The sequence below is a fragment of the Lissotriton helveticus genome, chromosome 10 (genome assembly GCF_964261635.1).
Source record: "Lissotriton helveticus chromosome 10, aLisHel1.1, whole genome shotgun sequence".
Classification (NCBI taxonomy): Eukaryota; Metazoa; Chordata; class Amphibia; order Caudata; family Salamandridae; genus Lissotriton; species Lissotriton helveticus.
Window position 1 is genome coordinate 379260669 of NC_136071.1, and position 13257 is coordinate 379273925.

Consider the following 13257-nt stretch of genomic DNA (forward strand, 5'->3'; position numbering starts at 1 on the left):
TTAAAGAGCTATCCACGGCCCATGAGGCCTGCCTTACTGATCTGATGAGTAAGCAAGAGGAGCAAGAAAACCGAATGCGTCGGAACAATCTTAGACTACTAGGAATACCGGAAGGGGCCGAAGGGACAGACCCCAGAGCATTTATCATCAAACTTCTCCGGTCCGCCTTTCCCTCGCAGACCAGTTGGAATTGGGACCATGAAATACAAAGGGCCCATCGGTTCCATTTTAACCTCAGACCCCGACGAGACGATCGTAATTCAAATAACGACAAACCAAGGGCCTTTCTGGTTTTCTTTGGGAACTTCTTGTTGAGACAGATGGTTTACGATCAGGTAAGGCCCAACTCCCCTAAGGAAGTAGACGGGATAAAAAAAAATTCTAAACCAGATTTTGGGCATGCAACCGTCGAGCGGAGGTGGCGGCTCCGCCAATTGATAACACCATTTCAAAAGTTGGGAGCTCAAGTATACCTGATGAACCTGGCAAGACTAAAAGTTATCTCTGAAGGATCAACCCGGGTTTTCTTGTCAGAGATTAAGGCGGAAAAATATATGAAGGAACTGTCTAGCAGGAAGAAAACCTGAAGTAAATCTCAGGGTTAAAGATTGCTGACTCTGGCTTGGAATAATTAGTCACCTCACTTCAAACTTTCTAACCGGGTCTTTAACTTGATATCATCGCAAAGTTTCCTTTTTGGTCTCTTTTCCCTTCTTCTTTTTCTTTTTTCTCCCGCACAACACAGTTTTCTCCTTCTGTCTTCTTCTCTCTTTCTTCTCCGAACTTTTTTTTTGTCGCACGCTTCCAATATGATTGCAATGGACGCTCGGGCCAGAATTTAATAAATGGTGTAGTCACTATTGGGGTGGAGGACGGGATCTCACACTACCTCACCATCATTCAGGGTTCTCATGACTGTTCAATTTTGGGGGGAGGGTGGAGGGGGTACCGGGTCCAGGGATCACACTTGTCTAAATGGCTAAAGGCTTAGGGTATACGCTTCCAGCTTCTTTTTATTTTTAAGTATCATAGTTCAGGAAATTTACTTGAGTGAGCTTTTAGGCGACGGTGGGCGATGGATTATCATTACTGGTTGTTGTTTGAATCTAACTTAAATAATGGGAATGTTAAATAAACTTAAGATTGTCACGTTAAACATCTGTGGCCTGAACGATTTATCTAAGAGACAGAAAACAGCGCAGGTACTATGGCTAATGTGAGTAGACATTATATGTCTCCAAGAGACACATATCAAAGGGGCGCAGAGATTTCTACTTGATTCCTTGGGATATAAAGTTATTGGGGCTACGTCACAAGGAGCTAAGGTGAAGGGTGTTGGGATTTTGGTCCGGTAAACATTAGCGCTCGCTGTCAATCAAGTCAAAGTTGATACTCTAGTAAGATGGGTCATTGCACGCTGTACTTTAGCCTCCAAATCTGTCTTCACAATTTGCTCCATTTATGCCAGTAATCAGGACGACCCAGGGGTCATACATCAAGTAAGCGATGAACTCGCTCATTGGCCACTTCCTCTTGTCCTGTGTGGCGATTTGAACCTAAACATGCCCAGCTTATGGGATGCAACAAGTTCTTGGGCCTATCAGGGTCGCAAACCAAACGTTTTTTGTGCATTGCTCGACTTAGTTAGTACTGGGCTTCTTTGAAATCGGATCAGCTTAGTTTTACTTTTTTCTCCGCTCCCCACCTATCGTTTGCTAGATTAGACTATTGTTTTGTATCTTCTGCTTTAATTCATGATTGTTCCATTGAAATCGCCCCCTGACTCTTATACAATCACAATCCCGTTATTTTAACTTTAGCCGGCTGGAGGAGCCAGAAACCGATTTCACACTGGACTTTTGAAAAAGCACTACTTTATAATCACAAGTACCGAGACCACATGGTCAGGTGGCTGCAAGAATTCTTAGCTATAAATGTTGGAACAGTTCCTATGGTTGTCGTCTGGGATACTCTTAACGCTGGTATTCGGGGCGAGACACTCCGATTCTCTATCCGGAAGAATCAAGTTGAGAAGGCACAGGGACGGGTGGTTGAAGCGGAGAGGAAATTAATCCATGCGGTACAGGCTGGGACAGGAGTTGATGAGGCCCAACTGGCAATCATGGTGACCAAGTCAGAGATGGGTGCCATCTTAACAAAAAAAATATCTCTAAAATGGGCAGCATCTAAAGAAAAATGTTATGAACTTGGAGAACGTATTGGCCATCAACTCGCTATTGCAACCAGACAGCAGATAATGCCTAATAACATTAATACAATAAATGTAGATAACGTAGGCACTTCTGATCCTAGTAAAATAAAGGAAGCTTTTAGAAATTATTATAAGGATCTTTATACAGAGAACATAGAAGGAACTAATACGGACATACAGGTTAAAATTAAGGAATATTTAGATAGCATCCCTAATCACAAGCTAAGTCAGGATGTAAGAGAAGGAATTGAAATTACCCCGACCTGGGATGAGATCTTAATGGCACTCACTTGCCTGCCAGATGGTAAAACTGCTGGAACCGACAACATTCCTGTAGCATTTTCTAAGGTTTTCTCATCACAAATTAAAGAAATATTTACTTCACTAGTGAAATCAATCTTTGAGGGGGTTAAACCTCCGGAGTCGTGGTCATCCGCTAAAATTGTTATTTTCCCCAAAAAGGATAAGTCCCCATTAGAAATGTCATCATATCGCCCTATCACTCTAAGCAATACCGACTCAAAAATCTTTAAAAAAATTATCGCCACAAGACTTTCTTCTAACATTGAACCCATAGTTTCTAATTGGCAACACGGTTTTATACCAAAAAAAAGACCACAGAGTACATCCGCCACTCTACCACTTTATTTGATGCCGCGGAGGTGTCAGGAGACCCGATCTCGCTGATTCTCTTGGATGCAGAAAGGGCGTTTGATCGGGTCTCCTGGCAGTTCCTATGGGCGGTTGGCTTCGTAGCCCCCTCTGCTAAAATTCTTATCAATGGCCAATTAACGGAGCAGATTGAAATTACAAGAGGGACCAGGCAGGGATGTCCTTGTTCTCCTCTGCTGTTTGCTCTTTACATCGACCACCTGATTAAAAGAATTGAGTCAAATTCTCTTATTTCGCCAGTTAGTAGGTTCAGCATGGAAACTAAAATCAATGCCTATGCTGATGACCTGGCAATTATCACCCCTGATCCTGAGACCTCTGTCAGCGCCTTAGAAGCAGAAGCACAAGAATTTGGTTTGTTGTCCGGTTATGCCCTGAATAAATCTAAGAGCGGTAATTGCAAACACAACAATGATGGACAGAATGTGGATCAATGTCACACATTCACCCCAGTCCAAAGATCTGGGCCCAAATCCATCGTTTTTCCACTCCACACCACCCTGGGTTAGACAATGGCGATATGCAAATCAGCGCTGACCCTGTGCCCCATGGGAACAGTCTAGTCCGAACTACAAAAGCCATGTCCTTCCCAGAACGGAAACAAGCATCCGAGGACCGGCCCGGTTTCGAGGTAACACCTCTCATCAGCCCGGCTAGCTTGATTCCAGTGGTGTGGAGTGCCTGGGACTCACGTCTGAGCATCCCCAGTACACTTAGAGCGGTAATTGCAAACACAACAATGATGGACAGAATGTGGATCAATGTCACACATTCACCCCAGTCCAAAGATCTGGGCCCAAATCCATCGTTTTTCCACTCCACACCACCCTGGGTTAGACAATGGCGATATGCAAATCAGCGCTGACCCTGTGCCCCATGGGAACAGTCCAGTCCGAACTACAAAAGCCATGTCCTTCCCAGAACGGAAACAAGCATCCGAGGACCGGCCCGGTTTCGAGGTAACACCTCTCATCAGCCCGGCTAGCTTGATTCCAGTGGTGTGGAGTGCCTGGGACTCACGTCTGAGCATCCCCAGTACACTTAGAGCGGTAATTGCAAACACAACAATGATGGACAGAATGTGGATCAATGTCACACATTCACCCCAGTCCAAAGATCTGGGCCCAAATCCATCGTTTTTCCACTCCACACCACCCTGGGTTAGACAATGGCGATATCCAAATCAGCGCTGACCCTGTGCCCCATGGGAACAGTCCAGTCCGAACTACAAAAGCCATGTCCTTCCCAGAACGGAAACAAGCATCCGAGGACCGGCCCGGTTTCGAGGTAACACCTCTCATCAGCCCGGCTAGCTTGATTCCAGTGGTGTGGAGTGCCTGGGACTCACGTCTGAGCATCCCCAGTACACTTAGAGCAGTAATTGCAAACACAACAATGATGGACAGAATGTGGATCAATGTCACACATTCACCCCAGTCCAAAGATCTGGGCCCAAATCCATCGTTTGCTGAATAAATCTAAAACGCAAATAGTTGTAAACCATAAGATAAGCTGGGTAGATGATACGGTTGTTACAAAGGCTAAATATTGAGGACCCCAACCTAGTTTCTGACCTAGTTTCTTTAGTAACAGAAAATCTGACCCCCTCGCCGCCACCATCAATCAATGACACTTGTAAAGCGCGCTACATACCCGTAGGGTCTCAAGGCGCTGGGGGGGGGGGGGGTGCCGCTACTGCTCGAACAGCCAGGTCTTCAGCTTCATCCTGAAGGAGAGGTGGTCTTGGGTCAGGCGCAGGTCGGTCGGGAGGGAGTTCCAGGTCTTGGCAGCCAGGTAGGAGAAGGACCTTCCTCCTGAAGTCGCTCTTCGGATGCGGGGGACGGCGGCGAGGGCGTGGTTGGCTGATCGTAGGTGGCGTTTGGGAGCGTAGAAGTTGACTCGGCTGTTGAGGTAGCTCGGGCCTTGGTCGTGTAGGGCTTTGTGTGCGTGGGTGAGGAGGCGGAAGGTGATTCTTTTGCTGATGGGGAGCCAGTGAAGGTCTCTGAGATGTCCGGAGATGTGACTGGTTCGTGGGATGTCGAGGATGAGTCTGGCTGAGGCGTTCTGGATCCGCTGGAGTCTCTTCTGGAGCTTGGCGGTGGTACCGGCGTAGAGGGCGTTGCCGTAGTCCAGTCGGCTGGTGACGAGGGCCTGGGTGACGGTCCTCCTGGTCTCGGTGGGGATCCACCAGAAGATCTTCCGTAGCATGCGTAGGGTGTTGAAGCACGCCGAGGAGACGTTGTTGACTTGCCTGGTCATGGAGAGGGAGGCGTCCAGGATGAAGCCCAGGTTGCGTGCATGGTCTGTTGGTTTGGGTGCGGAGCCCAGGGCGGGAGGCCACCAGGAGTCGTCCCAGGCGGAGGGTGAGGGTCCCAGGATGAGGACCTCCGTCTTGTCCGAGTTCAGTTTTAGGCGGCTGGTCGTCATCCACTCGGCTACCTCCTTCATCCCTTCGTGCAGGTTGGCTCTGGCGGCGGCGGGGTTGTTGGTCAGGGAGAGGATCAGCTGGGTGTCGTCGGCGTAGGAGATTATGCTGAGGTTGTGTTTGCGTACGATGGCCGCGAGGGGGCTCATGTAGACGTTGAAGAGGGTGGGGCTCAGAGATGATCCTTGAGGGACGCCGCAGATGACTTCGGAGGCCTCTGACTTGTACGGTGGTAGGTGGACTCTCTGTGTTCTTCCGTCGAGGAAGGAGATGATCCATTCCAGCGCCTTGTCCTGGATTCCGATGTTGCTGAGGCGCCGTACTAGGGTGCGGTGGCAGACCGTGTCGAATGCCACGGAGAGGTCTAGGAGGATGAGGGCCGCTGTTTCTCCATTGTCCATCAGGGCTCGGATGTCATCGGTGGCGGCGATGAGGGCGGTCTCGGTGCTGTGGTTGGCTCGGAAGCCGGACTGTGAGGGGTCGAGGGATCCGTTCGTCTCGAGGAAGGCGGCCATCTGCTTGTTGACGGTCTTCTCGATGACTTTGGCTGGAAACGGGAGGAGCGAGATGGGGCGGTAGTTCTTGAGGTCGGTGGGGTCCGCTGTTGGTTTCTTGAGTAGAGCGCTGAGTTCGGCGTGTTTCCAGCTCTCAGGGAAGATGGTGGTGTCGAAGGATGTGTTGATGATGTCTCGCAGATGGGGTGCGATGACAGCGTCGGCCTTGTTGAAGACGTGGTGAGGGCAGGGGTCGGTCGGAGATCCGGAGTGGATGGAGTTCATCGTGCGGATGGTGTCTTCGGTGCTGATCGGGGTCCAGGCGTGGAGGGTGGTGGTGGGGGGTGGTTGTTTGGTCCTGGTGTGCGTTGGTTGGTTGTTGAAGCTGTTGTGTATGTCCGCGATCTTGTTGTGGAAGTATGAGGCGAGGGAGTTGCAGAGGTCTTGCGATGGGGTGATGTCGTTGTTTCCTGCGCTGGGGTTGGATAGCTCTTTCACGATGTTGAAGAGTTCCTTGCTGTTGTGTGCGTTGTTGTCCAGCCTGTCCTTGAATGCTGTTTTCTTGGCGGCGCGTATCAGCTGGTGGTGTTTCCGGGTGGCAAGCTTGAAGGAGGTCCTGTTGTCCGGTGTCGGATCCCTTCTCCAGACTTTCTCGAGGGCTCGGCAGTTCTTCTTGGAGCTCTTGAGTTCGTCGGTGAACCAAGGGGCCTTCTTGCTGCCGGGTCTGCTGGGCGGGGTCCTCAGTGGGGCGAGTTCGTCCGCGCAGTTGCTGATCCACTTCGATAGGTAGTCGGCGGCCTGGCTGGGGTTCGCTGAGCTGGCAGGAGGGTGCTGGCTCAGGGAGGTGGCGAGCTGGTCTGCTGTGATCGTGTTCCAGCTTCTGCGGGCGGCCTGTTGTTGGTGGTGGTGGGTCGTCGTTCTCTTGAAGGTGAAGTGGACGCAGCTGTGGTCCGTCCATTGAAGCTCTGTGGCGTGGCTGAAGTCGATGTCTGTGCTGGAGGAGAAGACGGCGTCGAGTGTGTGTCCGGCGAGGTGGGTGGGGGTGGACACCAGTTGCTTGAGTCCCAGGTTGGCGAGGTTGTCGAGCAGGGTGCTGGTGTTGCGGTCGTTGTTGTTCTCCAGATGGAAGTTGAGGTCTCCCAGGAGGATGTAGTCAGCGGAGGGGAGGGCATGCGGGCTGACGAAGTCGGCGATGTCCTCGCTGAATTGTGTGCGTGGTCCAGGGGGTCGGTAGATCAGGGTGCCTCTGAGGGTGGTGTTTGGGTTGGTGTGGATCTGGAAATGCAGGTGTTCGGCGCTGGTCAGGGTGTTATCGGTGCTGGTCGTGAGACGGATGGTGTTCCTGTGGATGATGGCGATGCCTCCTCCCATCTGGTTGGCGTTTCGGTCCCTCCGGACGATCTTGTAGCCCTCTGGGATAGCGATGGCGATGTCGGGAGCTGAGGAGGCGTTCATCCAGGTCTCCGTGAGGAAGGCAACGTCAGGGGCTGTGGTGTCGAGGAGGTTCCAGAGTTCGATGGCGTGTCTGTGGACGGAGCGGGTGTTGAGCAGGATGCACTTGAGGTGGGTACTGCTGGTGTTCGACTTGGCGGGTGCTGGTGTGAGGCTGGTCCGGATGCAGGAGAACTTGCAGGCGTGGCAGCTGAAAGGTCCGTGGGTACGTCGTGGAGTGGCTTGATGGCAATCTGGGAGTCGGTCGGTGTTGAGAGCGGTGAGGGTGGCGGCGGAGTACGTCAGGCGGGTCGGTCGGGCTCCTCGGGGGCCAGGGGTCCTGGCGCTGGTCGCGATCCGGTCGCGGACGGGCGCAGACGGGCTTACCTTTGGCGCGCCTTCGGCGCACAATCGGCGCGCCCGCTGCGCGTGACCGCTGCGCGTTCGCACGGTCGCCATTTAAGGCGAAGTGCGCGGGTGGGCGGAGCAGCTGGGAGGCGGGAGCGGGGAGGGAAACAGAAGAGAAAAAGGGGCGGGGCTAAAGGCGGTGGCGGGAAGCGGGAGCGGGGGGCGGCGAGGTGGGCAAAACACGACGAGAAACGGCAAATACAAAATAACAAGCACAAATTTTAGTACAAACGGGGGAAAAAGACAGTGACACACGATCTGGGGCACAGGAAGAAAACAAGCACAAATTCAGGAAAAAACGGGGGAAAACGACAGTGACACACGATCTGGGGCACAGGAAGAAAAACAAGCACAAATTCAGGAAAAAAACGGGGGAAAAAGACAGTGACACACGATCTGGGGCACAGGATGAAAAACAAGCACAAATTCAGGAAAAAAAACGGGGGAAAAAGACAGTGACACACGATCTGGGGCACAGGAAGAAAAACAAGCACAAATTCAGGAAAAAAACGGGGGAAAACCAAGGAGAGCGCTCAGGGCGGCAGCGAGGCCGGCGCTGAGGCAGAGGCAGGCACTGGGGGCACACGCAGCAGCTGGTGGCCGTGCGGCGCGGGGGTGTCCCACCATGGACAAATCACTTCGGAAAATTGACAATCTACATCTCACTATAGTAGGCAGATGTAATGTTTTTAAAATGACTTATTTTCCTAAACTTCTGTATTTTTTCCGGATAATCCCGTTAATTTTCAACATTCAATCATTAACTTTGTTTGAGCATATTTTTTCTCGGTTTTTTTGGTCATACTCACAGCCAAGGAGAGCATTTAACCTACTCTCTCTTCCTAGGGAAAGGGGAGGCTGGGCCCTACCTAACTTGAAATTCTATTATTGGTCCGCTGCACTACAACATACCTGTGAACTTTTACAAGAATATCGGGCCCTAAGCCCCTCAGGATTGCCCTCTCCATTTCTAATAACTCTGGGATAGAAGGTAAAGGGGTGTCTTTGGCGGCAACTCGAACTTTGTTACTTTGAGCGAGTCCGATTCAAGACATTGCTCAGTGCCTATCACGTTTTCAACAATGTTCGTAAATTGTTTGGAATATCCAAATTAAATTATTATACTCCTATCAAGTGCAATGACAATCTGCCTTTGATATTCCAGAATACATATACTCGACACTGGCATACTGCGGGAATCAATAAACTAGGGGACCTATTCAGGTCTGGTAATATTTGTCCGTTTACAGAACTTCAAACCTATTATAAACTGGGTAACAATCAGATCTTTCAATATCAGGCTATCGTGAGGTTTTTAATACATAAAACTGGTGGGACTGCGGGTTTTACCACTGTTGTCTTAATCGATAAATTAATGAATCCTAATCTTGCCAGGATAGGAAGTATCTACTCCATTCTGAATCGACAGCGAACAGATGATCTAGACAAAACTGACACTAAATAGCAGCTGTTGGACTTGGCCCTTCTGGCAGGTTCACCCCTGAACATTTTGCCTGGTATTATTAAATAATTATAGTGATTTCTGGTCTTTGCGCACTTTGACACTGTGGCGCAGTGTAAAGTGCGTGCGCTCCCTGAGTGCGTGTGTGAGATTGGCCTGCCCTCCCATAGGAATGCATGGGGAATGTATGCGGCGTGATTGTGTCTAGTGGGGAAGTGCCACTTCTAGAAGTTGGCATGTTTGTTTAATTTGTATCTGGCTTGTGATTGGCTGGAGCTGGCTGGTGAGCCTTGCTTCATGAGTCATGATGGGTCTGCCCCGGTGATGAGTGTTGAGATTAGCATGAGTGATGTGAGGGAGGAGTACACCTGGGACCTGAATAGGGCTGGGCTTTCCCCACACAATGATGGCTCCGCCCCCTGTGGTGCGTCTAATGACCCTAGCCTGGCCAGTGAATAGTGAGAAGGGCTGAGCCCATCAAGAGTGCTCCCAAACCAGCTGTGCCTGGTTTTGCCCCCACCCTGCACCTTTAGACAAAGGGATTTTTGTGTATAAAAAGAGGCTGTGACCTCTTGTAAAATGTTCTTGTTCCCAACTCGAATCTACCAGGGGCGTGCTGCTGCTGGGGCCCAGGGGAAGGCTTGCCTCCCTGGGTCCTGCCCAGCCCCTGGATTGCTGATGGACTTTGTATTGGGACCCCTCTTCCTTGCCTGGGTGCTGGAGGACTTCTTGTGTACCCCCCTGCCCTTTGCACCTAGGAGGACCTTGTTGCTGGGGCCCTGGTTACTTAAGGGGTCATACCTTAGGGGCCTGGTGCTGTCTGTGCCTTTATCTTGTCGTCCCTGGGCAGAGCGCTGTCATTTTCCCTCGGAGGGAAGCGCTCCTGCCCTTTGTGTGCCCCGAGTGCGCAGGAGCCTACCGTGCATTATGCCCCACTTATTTTATTTTTATTCACGGGTGCCACCCCGCTTATCAGTGCCCTAGCGGGTGCTCACCCCGCTATTCATGTTGTATTTCGAGGGTGCCTACCCCTCTCTGTGCCCCGAAAATCACCGCCGCGGCCCTCGCGCCGCAGAACAGGAAGTCAGGCACCGTAGTGCCTGACGCAGGGTGGGACTTCCAGCTATTGGAAGGAAGTCCCACCCGCTGCCGCGCTGTGATTGGCCGGCGCCCGCATCCGAAAGAGAACACAGCCCGGAGCCTTGAGGGCTCCACTTTTGCAGCCCCGGTACCGAAATGGGGGAGCGGGTGAAGACGCGGCACCTGAGAAGTCGGGGCTCCCGTGGACAAGGGAGAGCCCCGCAGACTGCCGCCCGTGAGGAGAAATACAGCCTTTCGCCCGGTGGAGGGGGCTCGAGGCACATTGTCGGTGCCTGCCCCTCCGCGCTGCTCCTGTCATGTCCTGCCTGCAGCCCGGTGAGTCTAAGTGGCTGGGGGGGCTCCGTAGGGGCTACTGCTGGTGCCTACATCAGGCACACCGTCGGATGCATTTAGAACGGCCCCGGATGGCAGTGGGCCGCCCCAACGTTATGAATAATTTTCCCAGAGCCTCGGATGGCTCTGTTGGGGGCAAGTTCTCTCCCTCCCTGGGGCGTAGTTATTTAAAGCACCTGTGCGCTTTGCAGTATTTGGGGGCAAGTCTTTGCTCTATGTATTGGGCATTTACTTCTTTAAGGAACCAGAGGGCTCCCATGCACACAATTGTTTCACAGCCTGTGAAGGGCTCCAACGTTTTGGCCGCAATGTTCCTAGGGCCAGTGAGGGACCATGTTGCAGTTTTGTGTCCTCAGCTGCCCAGCAAGTATGGGCAGCTGCACCTTTTAGGTTTTGCTTCCTAGGCACTTGTTCTGTGGACTTAGAAGTGAGACGCACTCCTTCATCCCTACTTTGGCCTTCCCACTGCTGTGCAGCACTTAGTGCCAGCTGCAGCATTTAGGCCCTGTTCTATCTCTGTCCTCAGCTGCCCAGCAAGTAGTGGGCAACTGCTACGTTAAGGTATTGGCATAGTGGCGCAACCTGGACTTTAAAAGTGATTATGTGCGATTATGATTTCTGCGCTAACTGTGGTTTAGGTATTATTATGATCTATGTCCTATTGCTTTTGGGTGCTAGGAAATGTACTGTGTTGAATGTTTTGCGCACCCTGTGTTCTGGTACCTCTGAATGTGTTTTTATGCATCATGTACAAAGCTGCTTTCCTACACCGCTGAATGTGTATTTATGCGTCATGTGTCCTTCTGACACTGCTGATTGTGTTTTTATGCGTCATGTGTTTTCCTTACACCGTTGAATGTGTTCTTATGCATCATGTGTCCTCCTGACACCGCTGAATGTGTTTTTATGCGTCATGTGTTTTCCTTACACCGCTGAATGTGTTCTTATGCATCATGTGTCCTCCTGACACCGCTGAATGTGTTTTTATGCGTCATGTGTCTTCTTACACCGCTGATTGTGTTCTTATGCATCATGTGTCCTTCTGACATTGCTGAATGTGTTTTTATGCGTCATGTGTCTTCTTACACCGCTGAATGTGTTCTTATGCATCATGTGTCCTCCTGACACCGCTGAATGTGTTTTTATGCGTCATGTGTTTTCCCTACACCGCTGAATGTGTTCTTATACATCATGTATCCTCCTGACACCGCTGAATGTGTTTTTATGCGTCATGTGTTTTCCCTACACCGCTGAATGTGTTCTTATGCATCATGTGTCCTCCTGACACCGCTGAATGTGTTTTTATGCATCATGTGTGAAGCTTCTACTTGTTCTATGTTCTAAGTGTTATTCTACCAAGTGCTAGTTCTAAAAGTGCATATTCCTGACAGTGGTCCATGTGGCCCTGTCCCATGTATATAATCCCTTGTAAATTCTGCCCGTGCCTATGGCACATTGTAAAGTGTGTGTTCCTTATCTAATGTGTTTGGTATAATACAAAGGCTATTTTTGATATAACCTTGTGTGGAGTTCCTTTTGTGGGGGGCCTGGGATGTTGTTGCTGGTGGGTGCGTGCGCAAATGCTTCACACATCGCCTCTTAGATAAGCCTGACTGCTCGTGCCAAGCTACCAAGAAGGTGAGCAGGGGTTGTCTTGGCGGGTGACTTCCTTGCCCTGACTTAGAATGGTGGTTTCTGCCTGGCTTTGGCGCAAGCCTCAGCCAACCAGAAATCCCCATTTCTAACAGCAGCTCAAACTTAATGTCCCACCAAGCGTTTTTAGTTCAGCCGATGATCAAGCTCAGTTATTCTTGCTCTCTTCCAAGCTGCAGGCGGAGTTTTATAAGACTGCTTTCTTTCTGTATATAACACCTTCCAGAGTGGCTATATGGTCATCTGGTTCTGGAGCAAATTGTCCGCGATGCAAAGTATTTAATGCGGATATTGGACATATGTTTGCCACCTGTCCTAACCTCCAGCCATTATTACAAGAAGTACAAAAAATGTTGCGCAATTTACTATCTTTAAATATCCAACTCACACCTTGTACTATGTAGCTAGGGTTATACAACCAGCTAGATCCAAAGGCAGGAGGAGCATTGATTTTCGTAGCGATGACTATTCTCAGGATATGCATTGCTTCATATTGGAAAGATTTGAGTCCCCCCCTCGTTTTGTCAATGGAAAGCTAGGCTATTCGCTACGTTTAGGCTGGAGTGGGCTATCTATGCCAAGAAGGGGCGAAGGGCCAAACAAAGGGGCCAAGTAGTCTGGGGCCCAATGGCTAATTGGTTGGAGGCTACTAATATTTAGGCTCACTTGTATGCCATATTTATTTCTGTTGATCATTAGCCTGGACTCACTTGGAGCTGTTTTCTTTTCGTTCGCAATTATATTGATTGTCAAAGTAAGAGTGTAACATTGTATATATAAAAAAAGGGGTTTTAAAAAAAATTTAACTGGTACACCGCCTGTAACCACTTGTATATTCATGATGATTTATTTTTGTTTTTGTAATTGTGGACCCGGGGGGAGGTTGGGGGGGGGGGGGGGCTTAGACTAGTAAATGTCAACCTGAATTGTAAACTGTTGAATCAATAATAAAACTTTTTTTAAAAAACAGAGGTATAGGCCAGAAGCTTCACATATGATGCATAAAAACACATTCAGAGGTATAGGCAAAAAGCTTTGTACATGATGCATAAAAACACATTAAGAG